Raw genomic sequence first — 23,951 nt, 5'->3', positions numbered from 1 at the left:
AACAGCTCTTAAAAACGCTGGAGAAGCAGAATGCATGACACTTGCTAAGAAGAAGATAAATGTGGCAAAGTACAAAGTACTATAACTGTACTGGTCTGTTACGCCCCTGTCTAGGGGGTCAGGGTGCAACATACAAAGATAAATTAGCATGTTCCCTCTCCGATCCCCAAACCAAAATCCAGGATCGAGATGTTCCAACAGAATGATATTTATTTTAAACGAAAGAAAGTGTCAAACAAAACATGACACTACAACTCAGGGCGAACCAAGGCCAACATAATAAACAAAATAAGCCATTTCCCACAGAAAGTGCTAGCTAGCCTGATAGAAATAAACAAACCAAAAGACAGTCGCTAACCCTAACTCCCTAATGTGAAAACAGTCCAAAGAAAATGGCAGTTCACCCCTACAGATTTAATACTATTTACAAAATATACAATTTATAAACAAAACCACGGCACAAAACCTAACAATTCAAAAATGCTAAATAAGGTTTGGAAACCAAGAACAGCAAACAGGTGCTGATGCCAGAAAGAGCCTCGCTAGCTGTTGGGAACCGTACTTTTAAAACTCCAGGAAGTGTAGGATGGACCAATCAGCTTCCTGTACTGCCCCCCAATCCGGCCAATCAGGCAGGGCACCTATAAGAACAAAAAAATAAAAACAACACATATGGCCAGGACCGTAACATGGTCTACTAGTAATGAAGCACGATGGTTGGCAAACCAATAAAGTAGCAAAACAGCAATGAAAGAACAAAATTTGATGAAAATATAGAACAATTTCTATGAATAAATAGGCAGTAACACCAGCTTGTGCTGCCCGTAAACCTAAGCAAAAAAGCTTACAGCACCTGGTATTCCCAGGCGGTCTTCCTACCAAGTACTAACCAGGCTCGGCTCTATTTGGCTGCCGAGATCGGACGAGATCGAGCGCTTAGAGAGCGGTGGGGCCGTAAGCTGCATTTGACATCATCAACAGCTCTTAAAAACGCTGGAGAAGCAGAATGCATGACACTTGCTAAGAAGAAGATAAATGTGGCAAAGTACAAAGTACTATAACTGTACTGGTCTGTTACGCCCCTGTCTAGGGGGTCAGGGTGCAACATACAAAGATAAATTAGCATGTTCCCTCTCCGATCCCCAAACCAAAATCCAGGATCGAGATGTTCCAACAGAATGATATTTATTTTAAACGAAAGAAAGTGACAAACAAAAAATGACACAACTCATGGCGAACCAAGGCCAACATAATAAACAAAATAAGCCATTTCCCACAGAAAGTGCTAGCTAGCCTGATAGAAATAAACATACCAAAAGACAGTCGCTAACCCTAACTCCCTAATGTGAAAACGGTCCAAAGAAAATGGCAGTTCACCCCTACAGATTTAATACTATTTACAAAATATACAATTTATAACAAAACCACGTCACAAAACCTAACAATTCAAAAATGCTAAATAAGGTTTGGAAACCAAGAACAGCAAACAGGTGCTGATGCCAGAAAGAGCCTCACTTGCTGTTGGGAACCGTACTTTTAAAACTCCAGGAAGTGTAGGATGGACCAATCAGCTTCCTGTACTGCCCCCCAATCTGGCCAATCAGGCAGGGCACCTATAAGAACAAGAAAATAAAAACAACACATATGGCCAGGACCGTAACATGGTCTACTAGTAATGAAGCACGATGGTTGGCAAACCAATAAAGTAGCAAAACAGCAATGAAAGAACAAAATTTGATGAAAATATAGAACAATTTCTATGAATAAATAGGCAGTAACACCAGCTTGTGCTGCCCGTAAACCCAAGCAAAAAAGCTTACAGCACCTGGTATTCCCAGGCGGTCTTCCTACCAAGTACTAACCAGGCCCGGCTCTATTTGGCTGCCGAGATCGGACGAGCTCGGGCGCTTAGAGAGCGGTGTGGCCGTAAGCTGCATTTGACATCATCAACAGCTCCTAAAAACGCTGGAGAAGCAGAATGCATGACACTTGCTAAGAAGAAGATAAATGTGGCAAAGTACAAAGTACTATAACTGTACTGGTCTGTTACGCCCCTGTCTAGGGGGTCAGGGTGCAACATACAAAGATAAATTAGCATGTTCCCTCTCCGATCCCCAAACCAAAATCCAGGATCGAGATGTTCCAACAGAATGATATTTATTTTAAACGAAAGAAAGTGACAAACAAAAAATGACACAACTCAGGGCGAACCAAGGCCAACATAATAAACAAAATAAGCCATTTCCCACAGAAAGTGCTAGCTAGCCTGATAGAAATAAACAAACCAAAAGACAGTCGCTAACCCTAACTCCCTAATGTGAAAACGGTCCAAAGAAAATGGCAGTTCACCCCTACAGATTTAATACTATTTACAAAATATACAATTTATAACAAAACCACGTCACAAAACCTAACAATTCAAAAATGCTAAATAAGGTTTGGAAACCAAGAACAGCAAACAGGTGCTGATGCCAGAAAGAGCCTCGCTTGCTGTTGGGAACCGTACTTTTAAAACTCCAGGAAGTGTAGGATGGACCAATCAGCTTCCTGTACTGCCCCCCAATCCGGCCAATCAGGCAGGGCACCTATAAGAACAAGAAAATAAAAACAACACATATGGCCAGGACCGTAACATGGTCTACTAGTAATGAAGCACGATGGTTGGCAAACCAATAAAGTAGCAAAACAGCAATGAAAGAACAAAATTTGATGAAAATATAGAACAATTTCTATGAATAAATAGGCAGTAACACCAGCTTGTGCTGCCCGTAAACCCAAGCAAAAAAGCTTACAGCACCTGGTATTCCCAGGCGGTCTTCCTACCAAGTACTAACCAGGCCCGGCTCTATTTGGCTGCCGAGATCGGACGAGATCGGGCGCTTAGAGAGCGGTGTGGCCGTAAGCTGCATTTGACATCATCAACAGCTCTTAAAAACGCTGGAGAAGCAGAATGCATGACACTTGCTAAGAAGAAGATAAATGTGGCAAAGTACAAAGTACTATAACTGTACTGGTCTGTTACGCCCCTGTCTAGGGGGTCAGGGTGCAACATACAAAGATAAATTAGGATGTTCCCTCTCCGGTCTCCAAACCATAATCCAGGATCGAGATGTTCCAACAGAATGATATTTATTTTAAACGAAAGAAAGTGTCAAACAAAACATGACACTACAACTCAGGGCGAACCAAGGCCAACATAATAAACAAAATAAGCCATTTCCCACAGAAAGTGCTAGCTAGCCTGATAGAAATAAACAAACCAAAAGACAGTCGCTAACCATAACTCCCTAATGTGAAAACAGTCCAAAGAAAATGGCAGTTCACCCCTACAGATTTAATACTATTTACAAAATATACAATTTATAAACAAAACCACGGCACAAAACCTAACAATTCAAAAATGCTAAATAAGGTTTGGAAACCAAGAACAGCAAACAGGTGCTGATGCCAGAAAGAGCCTCGCTAGCTGTTGGGAACCGTACTTTTAAAACTCCAGGAAGTGTAGGATGGACCAATCAGCTTCCTGTACTGCCCCCCAATCCGGCCAATCAGGCAGGGCACCTATAAGAAAAAGAAAATAAAAACAACACATATGGCCAGGACCGTAACATGGTCTACTAGTAATGAAGCACGATGGTTGGCAAACCAATAAAGTAGCAAAACAGCAATGAAAGAACAAAATTTGATGAAAATATAGAACAATTTCTATGAATAAATAGGCAGTAACACCAGCTTGTGCTGCCCGTAAACCCAAGCAAAAAAGCTTACAGCACCTGGTATTCCCAGGCGGTCTTCCTACCAAGTACTAACCAGGCCCGGCTCTATTTGGCTGCCGAGATCGGACGAGATCGGGCGCTTAGAGAGCGGTGTGGCCGTAAGCTGCATTTGACATCATCAACAGCTCTTAAAAACGCTAGAGAAGCAGAATGCATGACACTTACTAAGAAGAAGATAAATGTGGCAAAGTACAAAGTACTATAACTGTACTGGTCTGTTACGCCCCTGTCTAGGGGGTCAGGGTGCAACATACAAAGATAAATTAGCATGTTCCCTCTCCGATCCCCAAACCAAAATCCAGGATCGAGATGTTCCAACAGAATGATATTTATTTTAAACGAAAGAAAGTGACAAACAAAAAATGACACAACTCATGGCGAACCAAGGCCAACATAATAAACAAAATAAGCCATTTCCCACAGAAAGTGCTAGCTAGCCTGATAGAAATAAACAAACCAAAAGACAGTCGCTAACCCTAACTCCCTAATGTGAAAACGGTCCAAAGAAAATGGCAGTTCACCCCTACAGATTTAATACTATTTACAAAATATACAATTTATAACAAAACCACGTCACAAAACCTAACAATTCAAAAATGCTAAATAAGGTTTGGAAACCAAGAACAGCAAACAGGTGCTGATGCCAGAAAGAGCCTCGCTTGCTGTTGGGAACCGTACTTTTAAAACTCCAGGAAGTGTAGGATGGACCAATCAGCTTCCTGTACTGCCCCCCAATCCGGCCAATCAGGCAGGGCACCTATAAGAACAAGAAAATAAAAACAACACATATGGCCAGGACCGTAACATGGTCTACTAGTAATGAAGCACGATGGTTGGCAAACCAATAAAGTAGCAAAACAGCAATGAAAGAACAAAATTTGATGAAAATATAGAACAATTTCTATGAATAAATAGGCAGTAACACCAGCTTGTGCTGCCCGTAAACCCAAGCAAAAAAGCTTACAGCACCTGGTATTCCCAGGCGGTCTTCCTACCAAGTACTAACCAGGCCCGGCTCTATTTGGCTGCCGAGATCGGACGAGATCGGGCGCTTAGAGAGCGGTGTGGCCGTAAGCTGCATTTGACATCATCAACAGCTCTTAAAAACGCTGGAGAAGCAGAATGCATGACACTTGCTAAGAAGAAGATAAATGTGGCAAAGTACAAAGTACTATAACTGTACTGGTCTGTTACGCCCCTGTCTAGGGGGTCAGGGTGCAACATACAAAGATAAATTAGCATGTTCCCTCTCCGATCCCCAAACCAAAATCCAGGATCGAGATGTTCCAACAGAATGATATTTATTTTAAACGAAAGAAAGTGACAAACAAAAAATGACACAACTCAGGGCGAACCAAGGCCAACATAATAAACAAAATAAGCCATTTCCCACAGAAAGTGCTAGCTAGCCTGATAGAAATAAACAAACCAAAAGACAGTCGCTAACCCTAACTCCCTAATGTGAAAACGGTCCAAAGAAAATGGCAGTTCACCCCTACAGATTTAATACTATTTACAAAATATACAATTTATAACAAAACCACGTCACAAAACCTAACAATTCAAAAATGCTAAATAAGGTTTGGAAACCAAGAACAGCAAATAGGTGCTGATGCCAGAAAGAGCCTCGCTTGCTGTTGGGAACCGTACTTTTAAAACTCCAGGAAGTGTAGGATGGACCAATCAGCTTCCTGTACTGCCCCCCAATCCGGCCAATCAGGCAGGGCACCTATAAGAACAAGAAAATAAAAACAACACATATGGCCAGGACCGTAACATGGTCTACTAGTAATGAAGCACGATGGTTGGCAAACCAATAAAGTAGCAAAACAGCAATGAAAGAACAAAATTTGATGAAAATATAGAACAATTTCTATGAATAAATAGGCAGTAACACCAGCTTGTGCTGCCCGTAAACCCAAGCAAAAAAGCTTACAGCACCTGGTATTCCCAGGCGGTCTTCCTACCAAGTACTAACCAGGCCCGGCTCTATTTGGCTGCCGAGATCGGACGAGATCGGGCGCTTAGAGAGCGGTGTGGCCGTAAGCTGCATTTGACATCATCAACAGCTCTTAAAAACGCTGGAGAAGCAGAATGCATGACACTTGCTAAGAAGAAGATAAATGTGGCAAAGTACAAAGTACTATAACTGTACTGGTCTGTTACGCCCCTGTCTAGGGGGTCAGGGTGCAACATACAAAGATAAATTAGGATGTTCCCTCTCCGGTCTCCAAACCATAATCCAGGATCGAGATGTTCCAACAGAATGATATTTATTTTAAACGAAAGAAAGTGTCAAACAAAACATGACACTACAACTCAGGGCGAACCAAGGCCAACATAATAAACAAAATAAGCCATTTCCCACAGAAAGTGCTAGCTAGCCTGATAGAAATAAACAAACCAAAAGACAGTCGCTAACCATAACTCCCTAATGTGAAAACAGTCCAAAGAAAATGGCAGTTCACCCCTACAGATTTAATACTATTTACAAAATATACAATTTATAAACAAAACCACGGCACAAAACCTAACAATTCAAAAATGCTAAATACGGTTTGGAAACCAAGAACAGCAAACAGGTGCTGATGCCAGAAAGAGCCTCGCTAGCTGTTGGGAACCGTACTTTTAAAACTCCAGGAAGTGTAGGATGGACCAATCAGCTTCCTGTACTGCCCCCCAATCCGGCCAATCAGGCAGGGCACCTATAAGAACAAGAAAATAAAAACAACACATATGGCCAGGACCGTAACATGGTCTACTAGTAATGAAGCACGATGGTTGGCAAACCAATAAAGTAGCAAAACAGCAATGAAAGAACAAAATTTGATGAAAATATAGAACAATTTCTATGAATAAATAGGCAGTAACACCAGCTTGTGCTGCCCGTAAACCCAAGCAAAAAAGCTTACAGCACCTGGTATTCCCAGGCGGTCTTCCTACCAAGTACTAACCAGGCCCGGCTCTATTTGGCTGCCGAGATCGGACGAGATCGGGCGCTTAGAGAGCGGTGTGGCCGTAAGCTGCATTTGACATCATCAACAGCTCTTAAAAACGCTGGAGAAGCAGAATGCATGACACTTGCTAAGAAGAAGATAAATGTGGCAAAGTACAAAGTACTATAACTGTACTGGTCTGTTACGCCCCTGTCTAGGGGGTCAGGGTGCAACATACAAAGATAAATTAGGATGTTCCCTCTCCGGTCTCCAAACCATAATCCAGGATCGAGATGTTCCAACAGAATGATATTTATTTTAAACGAAAGAAAGTGTCAAACAAAACATGACACTACAACTCAGGGCGAACCAAGGCCAACATAATAAACAAAATAAGCCATTTCCCACAGAAAGTGCTAGCTAGCCTGATAGAAATAAACAAACCAAAAGACAGTCGCTAACCATAACTCCCTAATGTGAAAACAGTCCAAAGAAAATGGCAGTTCACCCCTACAGATTTAATACTATTTACAAAATATACAATTTATAAACAAAACCACGGCACAAAACCTAACAATTCAAAAATGCTAAATACGGTTTGGAAACCAAGAACAGCAAACAGGTGCTGATGCCAGAAAGAGCCTCGCTAGCTGTTGGGAACCGTACTTTTAAAACTCCAGGAAGTGTAGGATGGACCAATCAGCTTCCTGTACTGCCCCCCAATCCAGCCAATCAGGCAGGGCACCTATAAGAAAAAGAAAATAAAAACAACACATATGGCCAGGACCGTAACATGGTCTACTAGTAATGAAGCACGATGGTTGGCAAACCAATAAAGTAGCAAAACAGCAATGAAAGAACAAAATTTGATGAAAATATAGAACAATTTCTATGAATAAATAGGCAGTAACACCAGCTTGTGCTGCCCGTAAACCCAAGCAAAAAAGCTTACAGCACCTGGTATTCCCAGGCGGTCTTCCTACCAAGTACTAACCAGGCCCGGCTCTATTTGGCTGCCGAGATCGGACGAGATCGGGCGCTTAGAGAGCGGTGTGGCCGTAAGCTGCATTTGACATCATCAACAGCTCTTAAAAACGCTGGAGAAGCAGAATGCATGACACTTGCTAAGAAGAAGATAAATGTGGCAAAGTACAAAGTACTATAACTGTACTGGTCTGTTACGCCCCTGTCTAGGGGGTCAGGGTGCAACATACAAAGATAAATTAGGATGTTCCCTCTCCGGTCTCCAAACCATAATCCAGGATCGAGATGTTCCAACAGAATGATATTTATTTTAAACGAAAGAAAGTGTCAAACAAAACATGACACTACAACTCAGGGCGAACCAAGGCCAACATAATAAACAAAATAAGCCATTTCCCACAGAAAGTGCTAGCTAGCCTGATAAAAATAAACAAACCAAAAGACAGTCGCTAACCCTAACTCCCTAATGTGAAAACGGTCCAAAGAAAATGGCAGTTCACCCCTACAGATTTAATACTATTTACAAAATATACAATTTATAACAAAACCACGTCACAAAACCTAACAATTCAAAAATGCTAAATAAGGTTTGGAAACCAAGAACAGCAAACAGGTGCTGATGCCAGAAAGAGCCTCGCTTGCTGTTGGGAACCGTACTTTTAAAACTCCAGGAAGTGTAGGATGGACCAATCAGCTTCCTGTACTGCCCCCCAATCCGGCCAATCAGGCAGGGCACCTATAAGAACAAGAAAATAAAAACAACACATATGGCCAGGACCGTAACATGGTCTACTAGTAATGAAGCACGATGGTTGGCAAACCAATAAAGTAGCAAAACAGCAATGAAAGAACAAAATTTGATGAAAATATAGAACAATTTCTATGAATAAATAGGCAGTAACACCAGCTTGTGCTGCCCGTAAACCCAAGCAAAAAAGCTTACAGCACCTGGTATTCCCAGGCGGTCTTCCTACCAAGTACTAACCAGGCCCGGCTCTATTTGGCTGCCGAGATCGGACGAGATCGGGCGCTTAGAGAGCGGTGTGGCCGTAAGCTGCATTTGACATCATCAACAGCTCTTAAAAACGCTGGAGAAGCAGAATGCATGACACTTGCTAAGAAGAAGATAAATGTGGCAAAGTACAAAGTACTATAACTGTACTGGTCTGTTACGCCCCTGTCTAGGGGGTCAGGGTGCAACATACAAAGATAAATTAGGATGTTCCCTCTCCGGTCTCCAAACCATAATCCAGGATCGAGATGTTCCAACAGAATGATATTTATTTTAAACGAAAGAAAGTGTCAAACAAAACATGACACTACAACTCAGGGCGAACCAAGGCCAACATAATAAACAAAATAAGCCATTTCCCACAGAAAGTGCTAGCTAGCCTGATAGAAATAAACAAACCAAAAGACAGTCGCTAACCATAACTCCCTAATGTGAAAACACTCCAAAGAAAATGGCAGTTCACCCCTATAGATTTAATACTATTTACAAAATATACAATTTATAAACAAAACCACGGCACAAAACCTAACAATTCAAAAATGCTAAATAAGGTTTGGAAACCAAGAACAGCAAACAGGTGCTGATGCCAGAAAGAGCCTCGCTAGCTGTTGGGAACCGTACTTTTAAAACTCCAGGAAGTGTAGGATGGACCAATCAGCTTCCTGTACTGCCCCCCAATCCGGCCAATCAGGCAGGGCACCTATAAGAAAAAGAAAATAAAAACAACACATATGGCCAGGACCGTAACATGGTCTACTAGTAATGAAGCACGATGGTTGGCAAACCAATAAAGTAGCAAAACAGCAATGAAAGAACAAAATTTGATGAAAATATAGAACAATTTCTATGAATAAATAGGCAGTAACACCAGCTTGTGCTGCCCGTAAACCCAAGCAAAAAAGCTTACAGCACCTGGTATTCCCAGGCGGTCTTCCTACCAAGTACTAACCAGGCCCGGCTCTATTTGGCTGCCGAGATCGGACGAGATCGGGCGCTTAGAGAGCGGTGTGGCCGTAAGCTGCATTTGACATCATCAACAGCTCTTAAAAACGCTAGAGAAGCAGAATCCATGACACTTGCTAAGAAGAAGATAAATGTGGCAAAGTACAAAGTACTATAACTGTACTGGTCTGTTACGCCCCTGTCTAGGGGGTCAGGGTGCAACATACAAAGATAAATTAGCATGTTCCCTCTCCGATCCCCAAACCAAAATCCAGGATCGAGATGTTCCAACAGAATGATATTTATTTTAAACGAAAGAAAGTGACAAACAAAAAATGACACAACTCATGGCGAACCAAGGCCAACATAATAAACAAAATAAGCCATTTCCCACAGAAAGTGCTAGCTAGCCTGATAGAAATAAACAAACCAAAAGACAGTCGCTAACCCTAACTCCCTAATGTGAAAACGGTCCAAAGAAAATGGCAGTTCACCCCTACAGATTTAATACTATTTACAAAATATACAATTTATAACAAAACCACGTCACAAAACCTAACAATTCAAAAATGCTAAATAAGGTTTGGAAACCAAGAACAGCAAACAGGTGCTGATGCCAGAAAGAGCCTCGCTTGCTGTTGGGAACCGTACTTTTAAAACTCCAGGAAGTGTAGGATGGACCAATCAGCTTCCTGTACTGCCCCCCAATCCGGCCAATCAGGCAGGGCACCTATAAGAACAAGAAAATAAAAACAACACATATGGCCAGGACCGTAACATGGTCTACTAGTAATGAAGCACGATGGTTGGCAAACCAATAAAGTAGCAAAACAGCAATGAAAGAACAAAATTTGATGAAAATATAGAACAATTTCTATGAATAAATAGGCAGTAACACCAGCTTGTGCTGCCCGTAAACCCAAGCAAAAAAGCTTACAGCACCTGGTATTCCCAGGCGGTCTTCCTACCAAGTACTAACCAGGCCCGGCTCTATTTGGCTGCCGAGATCGGACGAGATCGGGCGCTTAGAGAGCGGTGTGGCCATAAGCTGCATTTGACATCATCAACAGCTCTTAAAAACGCTGGAGAAGCAGAATGCATGACACTTGCTAAGAAGAAGATAAATGTGGCAAAGTACAAAGTACTATAACTGTACTGGTCTGTTACGCCCCTGTCTAGGGGGTCAGGGTGCAACATACAAAGATAAATTAGCATGTTCCCTCTCCGATCCCCAAACCAAAATCCAGGATCGAGATGTTCCAACAGAATGATATTTATTTTAAACGAAAGAAAGTGACAAACAAAAAATGACACAACTCAGGGCGAACCAAGGCCAACATAATAAACAAAATAAGCCATTTCCCACAGAAAGTGCTAGCTAGCCTGATAGAAATAAACAAACCAAAAGACAGTCGCTAACCCTAACTCCCTAATGTGAAAACGGTCCAAAGAAAATGGCAGTTCACCCCTACAGATTTAATACTATTTACAAAATATACAATTTATAACAAAACCACGTCACAAAACCTAACAATTCAAAAATGCTAAATAAGGTTTGGAAACCAAGAACAGCAAACAGGTGCTGATGCCAGAAAGAGCCTCGCTTGCTGTTGGGAACCGTACTTTTAAAACTCCAGGAAGTGTAGGATGGACCAATCAGCTTCCTGTACTGCCCCCCAATCCGGCCAATCAGGCAGGGCACCTATAAGAACAAGAAAATAAAAACAACACATATGGCCAGGACCGTAACATGGTCTACTAGTAATGAAGCACGATGGTTGGCAAACCAAAAAAGTAGCAAAACAGCAATGAAAGAACAAAATTTGATGAAAATATAGAACAATTTCTATGAATAAATAGGCAGTAACACCAGCTTGTGCTGCCCGTAAACCCAAGCAAAAAAGCTTACAGCACCTGGTATTCCCAGGCGGTCTTCCTACCAAGTACTAACCAGGCCCGGCTCTATTTGGCTGCCGAGATCGGACGAGATCGGGCGCTTAGAGAGCGGTGTGGCCGTAAGCTGCATTTGACATCATCAACAGCTCTTAAAAACGCTGGAGAAGCAGAATGCATGACACTTGCTAAGAAGAAGATAAATGTGGCAAAGTACAAAATACTATAACTGTACTGGTCTGTTACGCCCCTGTCTAGGGGGTCAGGGTGCAACATACAAAAATAAATTAGGATGTTCCCTCTCCGGTCTCCAAACCATAATCCAGGATCGAGATGTTCCAACAGAATGATATTTATTTTAAACGAAAGAAAGTGACAAACAAAAAATGACACAACTCAGGGCGAACCAAGGCCAACATAATAAACAAAATAAGCCATTTCCCACAGAAAGTGCTAGCTAGCCTGATAGAAATAAACAAACCAAAAGACAGTCGCTAACCCTAACTCCCTAATGTGAAAACGGTCCAAAGAAAATGGCAGTTCACCCCTACAGATTTAATACTATTTACAAAATATACAATTTATAACAAAACCACGTCACAAAACCTAACAATTCAAAAATGCTAAATAAGGTTTGGAAACCAAGAACAGCAAACAGGTGCTGATGCCAGAAAGAGCCTCGCTTGCTGTTGGGAACCGTACTTTTAAAACTCCAGGAAGTGTAGGATGGACCAATCAGCTTCCTGTACTGCCCCCCAATCCGGCCAATCAGGCAGGGCACCTATAAGAACAAGAAAATAAAAACAACACATATGGCCAGGACCGTAACATGGTCTACTAGTAATGAAGCACGATGGTTGGCAAACCAATAAAGTAGCAAAACAGCAATGAAAGAACAAAATTTGATGAAAATATAGAACAATTTCTATGAATAAATAGGCAGTAACACCAGCTTGTGCTGCCCGTAAACCCAAGCAAAAAAAGCTTACAGCACCTGGTATTCCCAGGCGGTCTTCCTACCAAGTACTAACCAGGCCCGGCTCTATTTGGCTGCCGAGATCGGACGAGATCGGGCGCTTAGAGAGCGGTGTGGCCGTAAGCTGCATTTGACATCATCAACAGCTCTTAAAAACGCTGGAGAAGCAGAATGCATGACACTTGCTAAGAAGAAGATAAATGTGGCAAAGTACAAAATACTATAACTGTACTGGTCTGTTACGCCCCTGTCTAGGGGGTCAGGGTGCAACATACAAAAATAAATTAGGATGTTCCCTCTCCGGTCTCCAAACCATAATCCAGGATCGAGATGTTCCAACAGAATGATATTTATTTTAAACGAAAGAAAGTGTCAAACAAAACATGACACTACAACTCAGGGCGAACCAAGGCCAACATAATAAACAAAATAAGCCATTTCCCACAGAAAGTGCTAGCTAGCCTGATAGAAATAAACAAACCAAAAGACAGTCGCTAACCATAACTCCCTAATGTGAAAACAGTCCAAAGAAAATGGCAGTTCACCCCTACAGATTTAATACTATTTACAAAATATACAATTTATAAACAAAACCACGGCACAAAACCTAACAATTCAAAAATGCTAAATAAGGTTTGGAAACCAAGAACAGCAAACAGGTGCTGATGCCAGAAAGAGCCTCGCTAGCTGTTGGGAACCGTACTTTTAAAACTCCAGGAAGTGTAGGATGGACCAATCAGCTTCCTGTACTGCCCCCCAATCCGGCCAATCAGGCAGGGCACCTATAAGAAAAAGAAAATAAAAACAACACATATGGCCAGGACCGTAACATGGTCTACTAGTAATGAAGCACGATGGTTGGCAAACCAATAAAGTAGCAAAACAGCAATGAAAGAACAAAATTTGATGAAAATATAGAACAATTTCTATGAATAAATAGGCAGTAACACCAGCTTGTGCTGCCCGTAAACCCAAGCAGAAAAGCTTACAGCACCTGGTATTCCCAGGCGGTCTTCCTACCAAGTACTAACCAGGCCCGGCTCTATTTGGCTGCCGAGATCGGACGAGATCGGGCGCTTAGAGAGCGGTGGGGCCGTAAGCTGCATTTGACATCATCAACAGCTCTTAAAAACGCTGGAGAAGCAGAATGCATGACACTTGCTAAGAAGAAGATAAATGTGGCAAAGTACAAAGTACTATAACTGTACTGGTCTGTTACGCCCCTGTCTAGGGGGTCAGGGTGCAACATACAAAGATAAATTAGCATGTTCCCTCTCCGATCCCCAAACCAAAATCCAGGATCGAGATGTTCCAACAGAATGATATTTATTTTAAACGAAAGAAAGTGACAAACAAAAAATGACACAACTCATGGCGAACCAAGGCCAACATAATAAACAAAATAAGCCATTTCCCACAGAAAGTGCTAGCTAGCCTGATAGAAATAAACAAACCAAAAGACAGTCGCTATCCCTAACTCCCTAATGTGAAAACGGTCCAAAGAAAATGGCAGTTCACCCCTACAGATTTAATACTATTTACAAAATATACAATTTATAACAAAACCACGTCACAAAACCTAACAATTCAAAAATGCTAAATAAGGTTTGGAAACCAAGAACAGCAAACAGGTGCTGATGCCAGAAAGAGCCTCGCTTGCTGTTGGGAACCGTACTTTTAAAACTCCAGGAAGTGTAGGATGGACCAATCAGCTTCCTGTACTGCCCCCCAATCCGGCCAATCAGGCAGGGCACCTATAAGAAAAAGAAAATAAAAACAACACATATGGCCAGGACCGTAACATGGTCTACTAGTAATGAAGCACGATGGTTGGCAAACCAATAAAGTAGCAAAACAGCAATGAAAGAACAAAATTTGATGAAAATATAGAACAATTTCTATGAATAAATAGGCAGTAACACCAGCTTGTGCTGCCCGTAAACCCAAGCAAAAAAGCTTACAGCACCTGGTATTCCCAGGCGGTCTTCCTACCAAGTACTAACCAGGCCCGGCTCTATTTGGCTGCCGAGATCGGACGAGATCGGGCGCTTAGAGAGCGGTGTGGCCGTAAGCTGCATTTGACATCATCAACAGCTCTTAAAAACGCTGGAGAAGCAGAATGCATGACACTTGCTAAGAAGAAGATAAATGTGGCAAAGTACAAAATACTATAACTGTACTGGTCTGTTACGCCCCTGTCTAGGGGGTCAGGGTGCAACATACAAAAATAAATTAGGATGTTCCCTCTCCGGTCTCCAAACCATAATCCAGGATCGAGATGTTCCAACAGAATGATATTTATTTTAAACGAAAGAAAGTGACAAACAAAAAATGACACAACTCAGGGCGAACCAAGGCCAACATAATAAACAAAATAAGCCATTTCCCACAGAAAGTGCTAGCTAGCCTGATAGAAATAAACAAACCAAAAGACAGTCGCTAACCCTAACTCCCTAATGTGAAAACGGTCCAAAGAAAATGGCAGTTCACCCCTACAGATTTAATACTATTTACAAAATATACAATTTATAACAAAACCACGTCACAAAACCTAACAATTCAAAAATGCTAAATAAGGTTTGGAAACCAAGAACAGCAAACAGGTGCTGATGCCAGAAAGAGCCTCGCTTGCTGTTGGGAACCGTACTTTTAAAACTCCAGGAAGTGTAGGATGGACCAATCAGCTTCCTGTACTGCCCCCCAATCCGGCCAATCAGGCAGGGCACCTATAAGAACAAGAAAATAAAAACAACACATATGGCCAGGACCGTAACATGGTCTACTAGTAATGAAGCACGATGGTTGGCAAACCAATAAAGTAGCAAAACAGCAATGAAAGAACAAAATTTGATGAAAATATAGAACAATTTCTATGAATAAATAGGCAGTAACACCAGCTTGTGCTGCCCGTAAACCCAAGCAAAAAAAGCTTACAGCACCTGGTATTCCCAGGCGGTCTTCCTACCAAGTACTAACCAGGCCCGGCTCTATTTGGCTGCCGAGATCGGACGAGATCGGGCGCTTAGAGAGCGGTGTGGCCGTAAGCTGCATTTGACATCATCAACAGCTCTTAAAAACGCTGGAGAAGCAGAATGCATGACACTTGCTAAGAAGAAGATAAATGTGGCAAAGTACAAAATACTATAACTGTACTGGTCTGTTACGCCCCTGTCTAGGGGGTCAGGGTGCAACATACAAAAATAAATTAGGATGTTCCCTCTCCGGTCTCCAAACCATAATCCAGGATCGAGATGTTCCAACAGAATGATATTTATTTTAAACGAAAGAAAGTGTCAAACAAAACATGACACTACAACTCAGGGCGAACCAAGGCCAACATAATAAACAAAATAAGCCATTTCCCACAGAAAGTGCTAGCTAGCCTGATAGAAATAAACAAACCAAAAGACAGTCGCTAACCATAACTCCCTAATGTGAAAACAGTCCAAAGAAAATGGCAGTTCACCCCTACAGATTTAATACTATTTACAAAATATACAATTTATAAACAAAACCACGGCACAAAACCTAACAATTCAAAAATGCTAAATAAGGTTTGGAAACCAAGAACAGCAAACAGGTGCTGATGCCAGAAAGAGCCTCGCTAGCTGTTGGGAACCGTACTTTTAAAACTCCAGGAAGTGTAGGATGGACCAATCAGCTTCCTGTACTGCCCCCCAATCCGGCCAATCAGGCAGGGCACCTATAAGAAAAAGAAAATAAAAACAACACATATGGCCAGGACCGTAACATGGTCTACTAGTAATGAAGCACGATGGTTGGCAAACCAATAAAGTAGCAAAACAGCAATGAAAGAACAAAATTTGATGAAAATATAGAACAATTTCTATGAATAAATAGGCAGTAACACCAGCTTGTGCTGCCCGTAAACCCAAGCAGAAAAGCTTACAGCACCTGGTATTCCCAGGCGGTCTTCCTACCAAGTACTAACCAGGCCCGGCTCTATTTGGCTGCCGAGATCGGACGAGATCGGGCGCTTAGAGAGCGGTGGGGCCGTAAGCTGCATTTGACATCATCAACAGCTCTTAAAAACGCTGGAGAAGCAGAATGCATGACACTTGCTAAGAAGAAGATAAATGTGGCAAAGTACAAAGTACTATAACTGTACTGGTCTGTTACGCCCCTGTCTAGGGGGTCAGGGTGCAACATACAAAGATAAATTAGCATGTTCCCTCTCCGATCCCCAAACCAAAATCCAGGATCGAGATGTTCCAACAGAATGATATTTATTTTAAACGAAAGAAAGTGACAAACAAAAAATGACACAACTCATGGCGAACCAAGGCCAACATAATAAACAAAATAAGCCATTTCCCACAGAAAGTGCTAGCTAGCCTGATAGAAATAAACAAACCAAAAGACAGTCGCTATCCCTAACTCCTTAATGTGAAAACGGTCCAAAGAAAATGGCAGTTCACCCCTACAGATTTAATACTATTTACAAAATATACAATTTATAACAAAACCACGTCACAAAACCTAACAATTCAAAAATGCTAAATAAGGTTTGGAAACCAAGAACAGCAAACAGGTGCTGATGCCAGAAAGAGCCTCGCTTGCTGTTGGGAACCGTACTTTTAAAACTCCAGGAAGTGTAGGATGGACCAATCAGCTTCCTGTACTGCCCCCCAATCCGGCCAATCAGGCAGGGCACCTATAAGAAAAAGAAAATAAAAACAACACATATGGCCAGGACCGTAACATGGTCTACTAGTAATGAAGCACGATGGTTGGCAAACCAATAAAGTAGCAAAACAGCAATGAAAGAACAAAATTTGATGAAAATATAGAACAATTTCTATGAATAAATAGGCAGTAACACCAGCTTGTGCTGCCCGTAAACCCAAGCAAAAAAGCTTACAGCACCTGGTATTCCCAGGCGGTCTTCCTACCAAGTACTAACCAGGCCCGGCTCTATTTGGCTGCCGAGATCGGACGAGATCGGGCGCTTAGAGAGCGGTGTGGCCGTAAGCTGCATTTGACATCATCAACAGCTCTTAAAAACGCTAGAGAAGCAGAATGCATGACACTTGCTAAGAAGAAGATAAATGTGGCAAAGTACAAAGTACTATAACTGTACTGGTCTGTTACGCCCCTGTCTAGGGGGTCAGGGTGCAACATACAAAGATAAATTAGCATGTTCCCTCTCCGATCCCCAAACCAAAATCCAGGATCGAGATGTTCCAACAGAATGATATTTATTTTAAACGAAAGAAAGTGACAAACAAAAAATGACACAACTCATGGCGAACCAAGGCCAACATAATAAACAAAATAAGCCATTTCCCACAGAAAGTGCTAGCTAGCCTGATAGAAATAAACAAACCAAAAGACAGTCGCTAACCCTAACTCCCTAATGTGAAAACGGTCCAAAGAAAATGGCAGTTCACCCCTACAGATTTAATACTATTTACAAAATATACAATTTATAACAAAACCACGTCACAAAACCTAACAATTCAAAAATGCTAAATAAGGTTTGGAAACCAAGAACAGCAAACAGGTGCTGATGCCAGAAAGAGCCTCGCTTGCTGTTGGGAACCGTACTTTTAAAACTCCAGGAAGTGTAGGATGGACCAATCAGCTTCCTGTACTGCCCCCCAATCCGGCCAATCAGGCAGGGCACCTATAAGAACAAGAAAATAAAAACAACACATATGGCCAGGACCGTAACATGGTCTACTAGTAATGAAGCACGATGGTTGGCAAACCAATAAAGTAGCAAAACAGCAATGAAAGAACAAAATTTGATGAAAATATAGAACAATTTCTATGAATAAATAGGCAGTAACACCAGCTTGTGCTGCCCGTAAACCCAAGCAAAAAAGCTTACAGCACCTGGTATTCCCAGGCGGTCTTCCTACCAAGTACTAACCAGGCCCGGCTCTATTTGGCTGCCAAGATCGGACGAGATCGGGCGCTTAGAGAGCGGTGTGGCCGTAAGCTGCATTTGACATCATCAACAGCTCTTAAAAACGCTGGAGAAGCAGAATGCATGACACTTGCTAAGAAGAAGATAAATGTGGCAAAGTACAAAGTACTATAACTGTACTGGTCTGTTACGCCCCTGTCTAGGGGGTCAGGGTGCAACATACAAAGATAAATTAGCATGTTCCCTCTCCGATCCCCAAACCAAAATCCAGGATCGAGATGTTCCAACAGAATGATATTTATTTTAAACGAAAGAAAGTGACAAACAAAAAATGACACAACTCAGGGCGAACCAAGGCCAACATAATAAACAAAATAAGCCATTTCCCACAGAAAGTGCTAGCTAGCCTGATAGAAATAAACAAACCAAAAGACAGTCGCTAACCCTAACTCCCTAATGTGAAAACGGTCCAAAGAAAATGGCAGTTCACCCCTACAGATTTAATACTATTTACAAAATATACAATTTATAACAAAACCACGTCACAAAACCTAACAATTCAAAAATGCTAAATAAGGTTTGGAAACCAAGAACAGCAAACAGGTGCTGATGCCAGAAAGAGCCTCGCTTGCTGTTGGGAACCGTACTTTTAAAACTCCAGGAAGTGTAGGATGGACCAATCAGCTTCCTGTACTGCCCCCCAATCCGGCCAATCAGGCAGGGCACCTATAAGAACAAGAAAATAAAAACAACACATATGGCCAGGACCGTAACATGGTCTACTAGTAATGAAGCACGATGGTTGGCAAACCAAAAAAGTAGCAAAACAGCAATGAAAGAACAAAATTTGATGAAAATATAGAACAATTTCTATGAATAAATAGGCAGTAACACCAGCTTGTGCTGCCCGTAAACCCAAGCAAAAAAGCTTACAGCACCTGGTATTCCCAGGCGGTCTTCCTACCAAGTACTAACCAGGCCCGGCTCTATTTGGCTGCCGAGATCGGACGAGATCGGGCGCTTAGAGAGCGGTGTGGCCGTAAGCTGCATTTGACATCATCAACAGCTCTTAAAAACGCTGGAGAAGCAGAATGCATGACACTTGCTAAGAAGAAGATAAATGTGGCAAAGTACAAAATACTATAACTGTACTGGTCTGTTACGCCCCTGTCTAGGGGGTCAGGGTGCAACATACAAAAATAAATTAGGATGTTCCCTCTCCGGTCTCCAAACCATAATCCAGGATCGAGATGTTCCAACAGAATGATATTTATTTTAAACGAAAGAAAGTGTCAAACAAAACATGACACTACAACTCAGGGCGAACCAAGGCCAACATAATAAACAAAATAAGCCATTTCCCACAGAAAGTGCTAGCTAGCCTGATAGAAATAAACAAACCAAAAGACAGTCGCTAACCATAACTCCCTAATGTGAAAACAGTCCAAAGAAAATGGCAGTTCACCCCTACAGATTTAATACTATTTACAAAATATACAATTTATAAACAAAACCACGGCACAAAACCTAACAATTCAAAAATGCTAAATAAGGTTTGGAAACCAAGAACAGCAAACAGGTGCTGATGCCAGAAAGAGCCTCGCTAGCTGTTGGGAACCGTACTTTTAAAACTCCAGGAAGTGTAGGATGGACCAATCAGCTTCCTGTACTGCCCCCCAATCCGGCCAATCAGGCAGGGCACCTATAAGAAAAAGAAAATAAAAACAACACATATGGCCAGGACCGTAACATGGTCTACTAGTAATGAAGCACGATGGTTGGCAAACCAATAAAGTAGCAAAACAGCAATGAAAGAACAAAATTTGATGAAAATATAGAACAATTTCTATGAATAAATAGGCAGTAACACCAGCTTGTGCTGCCCGTAAACCCAAGCAGAAAAGCTTACAGCACCTGGTATTCCCAGGCGGTCTTCCTACCAAGTACTAACCAGGCCCGGCTCTATTTGGCTGCCGAGATCGGACGAGATCGGGCGCTTAGAGAGCGGTGGGGCCGTAAGCTGCATTTGACATCATCAACAGCTCTTAAAAACGCTGGAGAAGCAGAATGCATGACACTTGCTAAGAAGAAGATAAATGTGGCAAAGTACAAAGTACTATAACTGTACTGGTCTGTTACGCCCCTGTCTAGGGGGTCAGGGTGCAACATACAAAGATAAATTAGCATGTTCCCTCTCCGATCCCCAAACCAAAATCCAGGATCGAGATGTTCCAACAGAATGATATTTATTTTAAACGAAAGAAAGTGACAAACAAAAAATGACACAACTCATGGCGAACCAAGGCCAACATAATAAACAAAATAAGCCATTTCCCACAGAAAGTGCTAGCTAGCCTGATAGAAATAAACAAACCAAAAGACAGTCGCTAACCCTAACTCCCTAATGTGAAAACGGTCCAAAGAAAATGGCAGTTCACCCCTACAGATTTAATACTATTTACAAAATATACAATTTATAACAAAACCACGTCACAAAACCTAACAATTCAAAAATGCTAAATAAGGTTTGGAAACCAAGAACAGCAAACAGGTGCTGATGCCAGAAAGAGCCTCGCTTGCTGTTGGGAACCGTACTTTTAAAACTCCAGGAAGTGTAGGATGGACCAATCAGCTTCCTGTACTGCCCCCCAATCCGGCCAATCAGGCAGGGCACCTATAAGAACAAGAAAATAAAAACAACACATATGGCCAGGACCGTAACATGGTCTACTAGTAATGAAGCACGATGGTTGGCAAACCAATAAAGTAGCAAAACAGCAATGAAAGAACAAAATTTGATGAAAATATAGAACAATTTCTATGAATAAATAGGCAGTAACACCAGCTTGTGCTGCCCGTAAACCCAAGCAAAAAAGCTTACAGCACCTGGTATTCCCAGGCGGTCTTCCTACCAAGTACTAACCAGGCCCGGCTCTATTTGGCTGCCGAGATCGGACGAGATCGGGCGCTTAGAGAGCGGTGTGGCCGTAAGCTGCATTTGACATCATCAACAGCTCCTAAAAACGCTGGAGAAGCAGAATGCATGACACTTGCTAAGAAGAAGATAAATGTGGCAAAGTACAAAGTACTATAACTGTACTGGTCTGTTACGCCCCTGTCTAGGGGGTCAGGGTGAAACATACAAAGATAAATTTGCATGTTCCCTCTCCGATCCTCAAACCAAAATCCAGGATTGAGATGTTCCAACAGAATGATATTTATTTTAAACGAAAGAAAGTGTCAAACAAAACATGACACTACAACTCAGGGCGAACCAAGGCCAACATAATAAACAAAATAAGCCATTTCCCACACAAAGTGTTAGCTAGCCTGATAGAAATAAACAAACCAAAAGATAGTCGCTAACCCTAACTCCCTAATGTGAAAACACTCCAAAGAAAATGGCAGTTCACCCCTACAGATTTAATACTATTTACAAAATATACAATTTATAAACAAAACCACGGCACAAAACCTAACAATTCAAAAATGCTAAATAAGGTTTGGAAACCAAGAACAGCAAACAGGTGCTGATGCCAGAAAGAGCCTCGCTAGCTGTTGGGAACCGTACTTTTAAAACTCCAGGAAGTGTAGGATGGACCAATCAGCTTCCTGTACTGCCCCCCAATCCGGCCAATCAGGCAGGGCACCTATAAGAACAAGAAAATAAAAACAACACATATGGCCAGGACCGTAACATGGTCTACTAGTAATGAAGCACGATGGTTGGCAAACCAATAAAGTAGCAAAACAGCAATGAAAGAACAAAATTTGATGAAAATATAGAACAATTTCTATGAATAAATAGGCAGTAACACCAGCTTGTGCTGCCCGTAAACCCAAGCAAAAAAGCTTACAGCACCTGGTATTCCCAGGCGGTCTTCCTACCAAGTACTAACCAGGCCCGGCTCTATTTGGCTGCCGAGATCGGACGAGATCGGGCGCTTAGAGAGCGGTGGGGCCGTAAGCTGTATTTGACATCATCAACAGCTCTTAAAAACGCTGGAGAAGCAGAATGCATGACACTTGCTAAGAAGAAGATAAATGTGGCAAAGTACAAAGTACTATAACTGTACTGGTCTGTTACGCCCCTGTCTAGGGGGTCAGGGTGCAACATACAAAGATAAATTAGCATGTTCCCTCTCCGATCCCCAAACCAAAATCCAGGATCGAGATGTTCCAACAGAATGATATTTATTTTAAACGAAAGAAAGTGACAAAAAAAAAATCACACAACTCATGGCGAACCAAGGCCAACATAATAAACAAAATAAGCCATTTCCCACAGAAAGTGCTAGCTAGCCTGATAGAAATAAACAAACCAAAAGACAGTCGCTAACCCTAACTCCCTAATGTGAAAACGGTCCAAAGAAAATCTCAGTTCACCCCTACAGATTTAATACTATTTACAAAATATACAATTTTTAACAAAACCACGTCACAAAACCTAACAATTCAAAAATGCTAAATAAGGTTTGGAAACCAAGAACAGCAATTAGGTGCTGATGCCAGAAAGAGCCTCGCTAGCTGTTGGGAACCGTACTTTTAAAACTCCAGGAAGTGTAGGATGGACCAATCAGCTTCCTGTACTGCCCCCCAATCCGGCCAATCAGGCAGGGCACCTATAAGAACAAGAAAATAAAAACAACACATATGGCCAGGACTGTAACATGGTCTACTAGTAATGAAGCACGATGGTTGGCAAACCAATAAAGTAGCAAAACAGCAATGAAAGAACAAAATTTGATGAAAATATAGAACAATTTCTATGAATAAATAGGCAGTAACACCAGCTTGTGCTGCCCGTAAACCCAAGCAAAGAAGCTTACAGCACGTGGTATTCCCAGGCGGTCTTCCTACCAAGTACTAACAAGGCCCGGCCATATTTGGCTGCTGAGATCGGACGGGATCGGGCGCTTAGAGAGCAGTGTGGCCGTAAGCTGCATTTGACATCATCAACAGCTCTTAAAAACGCTGGAGAAGCAGAATGCATGACACTTGCTAAGAAGAAGATAAATGTGGCAAAGTACAAAGTACTATAACTGTACTGGTCTGTTACGCCCCTGTCTAGGGGGTCAGGGTGCAACATACAAAGATAAATTAGCATGTTCCCTCTCCGATCCCCAAACCAAAATCCAGGATCGAGATGTTCCAACAGAATGATATTTATTTTAAACGAAAGAAAGTGTCAAACAAAACATGACACTACAACTCAGGGCGAACCAAGGCCAACATAATAAACAAAATAAGCCATTTCCCACAGAAAGTGCTAGCTAGCCTGATAGAAATAAACAAACCAAAAGACAGTCGCTAACCCTAACTCCCTAATGTGAAAACAGTCCAAAGAAAATGGCAGTTCACCCCTACAGATTTAATACTATTTACAAAATATACAATTTATAAACAAAACCACGGCACAAAACCTAACAATTCAAAAATGCTAAATAAGGTTTGGAAACCAAGAAAAGCAAACAGGTGCTGATGCCAGAAAGAGCCTCGCTAGCTGTTGGGAACCGTACTTTTAAAACTCCAGGAAGTG

The 23,951-nt window shown here is 41.8% G+C and overlaps 24 pseudogenes; all 24 read right to left on the bottom strand.

Moving 5' to 3' along the window:
• Positions 1–841: 841 nt before the first annotated feature.
• LOC137114706 (5S ribosomal RNA) lies at positions 842–960 on the bottom strand (annotated as a pseudogene).
• Positions 961–1,813: 853 nt separating this feature from the next.
• On the bottom strand, positions 1,814–1,932 carry LOC137114606 (5S ribosomal RNA; annotated as a pseudogene).
• Positions 1,933–2,785: 853 nt separating this feature from the next.
• On the bottom strand, positions 2,786–2,904 carry LOC137115011 (5S ribosomal RNA; annotated as a pseudogene).
• An 857-nt stretch (positions 2,905–3,761) lies between these two features.
• On the bottom strand, positions 3,762–3,880 carry LOC137115010 (5S ribosomal RNA; annotated as a pseudogene).
• Positions 3,881–4,733: 853 nt separating this feature from the next.
• Positions 4,734–4,852, bottom strand: LOC137115008 (5S ribosomal RNA; annotated as a pseudogene).
• Positions 4,853–5,705: 853 nt separating this feature from the next.
• LOC137115006 (5S ribosomal RNA) lies at positions 5,706–5,824 on the bottom strand (annotated as a pseudogene).
• An 857-nt stretch (positions 5,825–6,681) lies between these two features.
• On the bottom strand, positions 6,682–6,800 carry LOC137115005 (5S ribosomal RNA; annotated as a pseudogene).
• An 857-nt stretch (positions 6,801–7,657) lies between these two features.
• LOC137115004 (5S ribosomal RNA) lies at positions 7,658–7,776 on the bottom strand (annotated as a pseudogene).
• Positions 7,777–8,632: 856 nt separating this feature from the next.
• Positions 8,633–8,751, bottom strand: LOC137115003 (5S ribosomal RNA; annotated as a pseudogene).
• An 857-nt stretch (positions 8,752–9,608) lies between these two features.
• Positions 9,609–9,727, bottom strand: LOC137115001 (5S ribosomal RNA; annotated as a pseudogene).
• Positions 9,728–10,580: 853 nt separating this feature from the next.
• Positions 10,581–10,699, bottom strand: LOC137115208 (5S ribosomal RNA; annotated as a pseudogene).
• Positions 10,700–11,552: 853 nt separating this feature from the next.
• Positions 11,553–11,671, bottom strand: LOC137115000 (5S ribosomal RNA; annotated as a pseudogene).
• Positions 11,672–12,525: 854 nt separating this feature from the next.
• LOC137114999 (5S ribosomal RNA) lies at positions 12,526–12,644 on the bottom strand (annotated as a pseudogene).
• An 857-nt stretch (positions 12,645–13,501) lies between these two features.
• Positions 13,502–13,620, bottom strand: LOC137114492 (5S ribosomal RNA; annotated as a pseudogene).
• An 853-nt stretch (positions 13,621–14,473) lies between these two features.
• LOC137114998 (5S ribosomal RNA) lies at positions 14,474–14,592 on the bottom strand (annotated as a pseudogene).
• Positions 14,593–15,446: 854 nt separating this feature from the next.
• Positions 15,447–15,565, bottom strand: LOC137114997 (5S ribosomal RNA; annotated as a pseudogene).
• An 857-nt stretch (positions 15,566–16,422) lies between these two features.
• Positions 16,423–16,541, bottom strand: LOC137114491 (5S ribosomal RNA; annotated as a pseudogene).
• An 853-nt stretch (positions 16,542–17,394) lies between these two features.
• Positions 17,395–17,513, bottom strand: LOC137114996 (5S ribosomal RNA; annotated as a pseudogene).
• An 853-nt stretch (positions 17,514–18,366) lies between these two features.
• On the bottom strand, positions 18,367–18,485 carry LOC137114537 (5S ribosomal RNA; annotated as a pseudogene).
• Positions 18,486–19,338: 853 nt separating this feature from the next.
• LOC137114995 (5S ribosomal RNA) lies at positions 19,339–19,457 on the bottom strand (annotated as a pseudogene).
• Positions 19,458–20,314: 857 nt separating this feature from the next.
• On the bottom strand, positions 20,315–20,433 carry LOC137114490 (5S ribosomal RNA; annotated as a pseudogene).
• Positions 20,434–21,286: 853 nt separating this feature from the next.
• On the bottom strand, positions 21,287–21,405 carry LOC137114994 (5S ribosomal RNA; annotated as a pseudogene).
• An 857-nt stretch (positions 21,406–22,262) lies between these two features.
• Positions 22,263–22,381, bottom strand: LOC137114488 (5S ribosomal RNA; annotated as a pseudogene).
• An 853-nt stretch (positions 22,382–23,234) lies between these two features.
• On the bottom strand, positions 23,235–23,353 carry LOC137114802 (5S ribosomal RNA; annotated as a pseudogene).
• Positions 23,354–23,951: the final 598 nt, after the last annotated feature.

The sequence above is a fragment of the Channa argus genome, unplaced genomic scaffold (assembly GCF_033026475.1).
Source record: "Channa argus isolate prfri unplaced genomic scaffold, Channa argus male v1.0 Contig020, whole genome shotgun sequence".
Lineage (NCBI taxonomy): Eukaryota > Metazoa > Chordata > Actinopteri > Anabantiformes > Channidae > Channa > Channa argus.
Note: the sequence above shows the minus strand (reverse complement) of the source record. Positions and strands in the feature narration are given on the sequence as shown.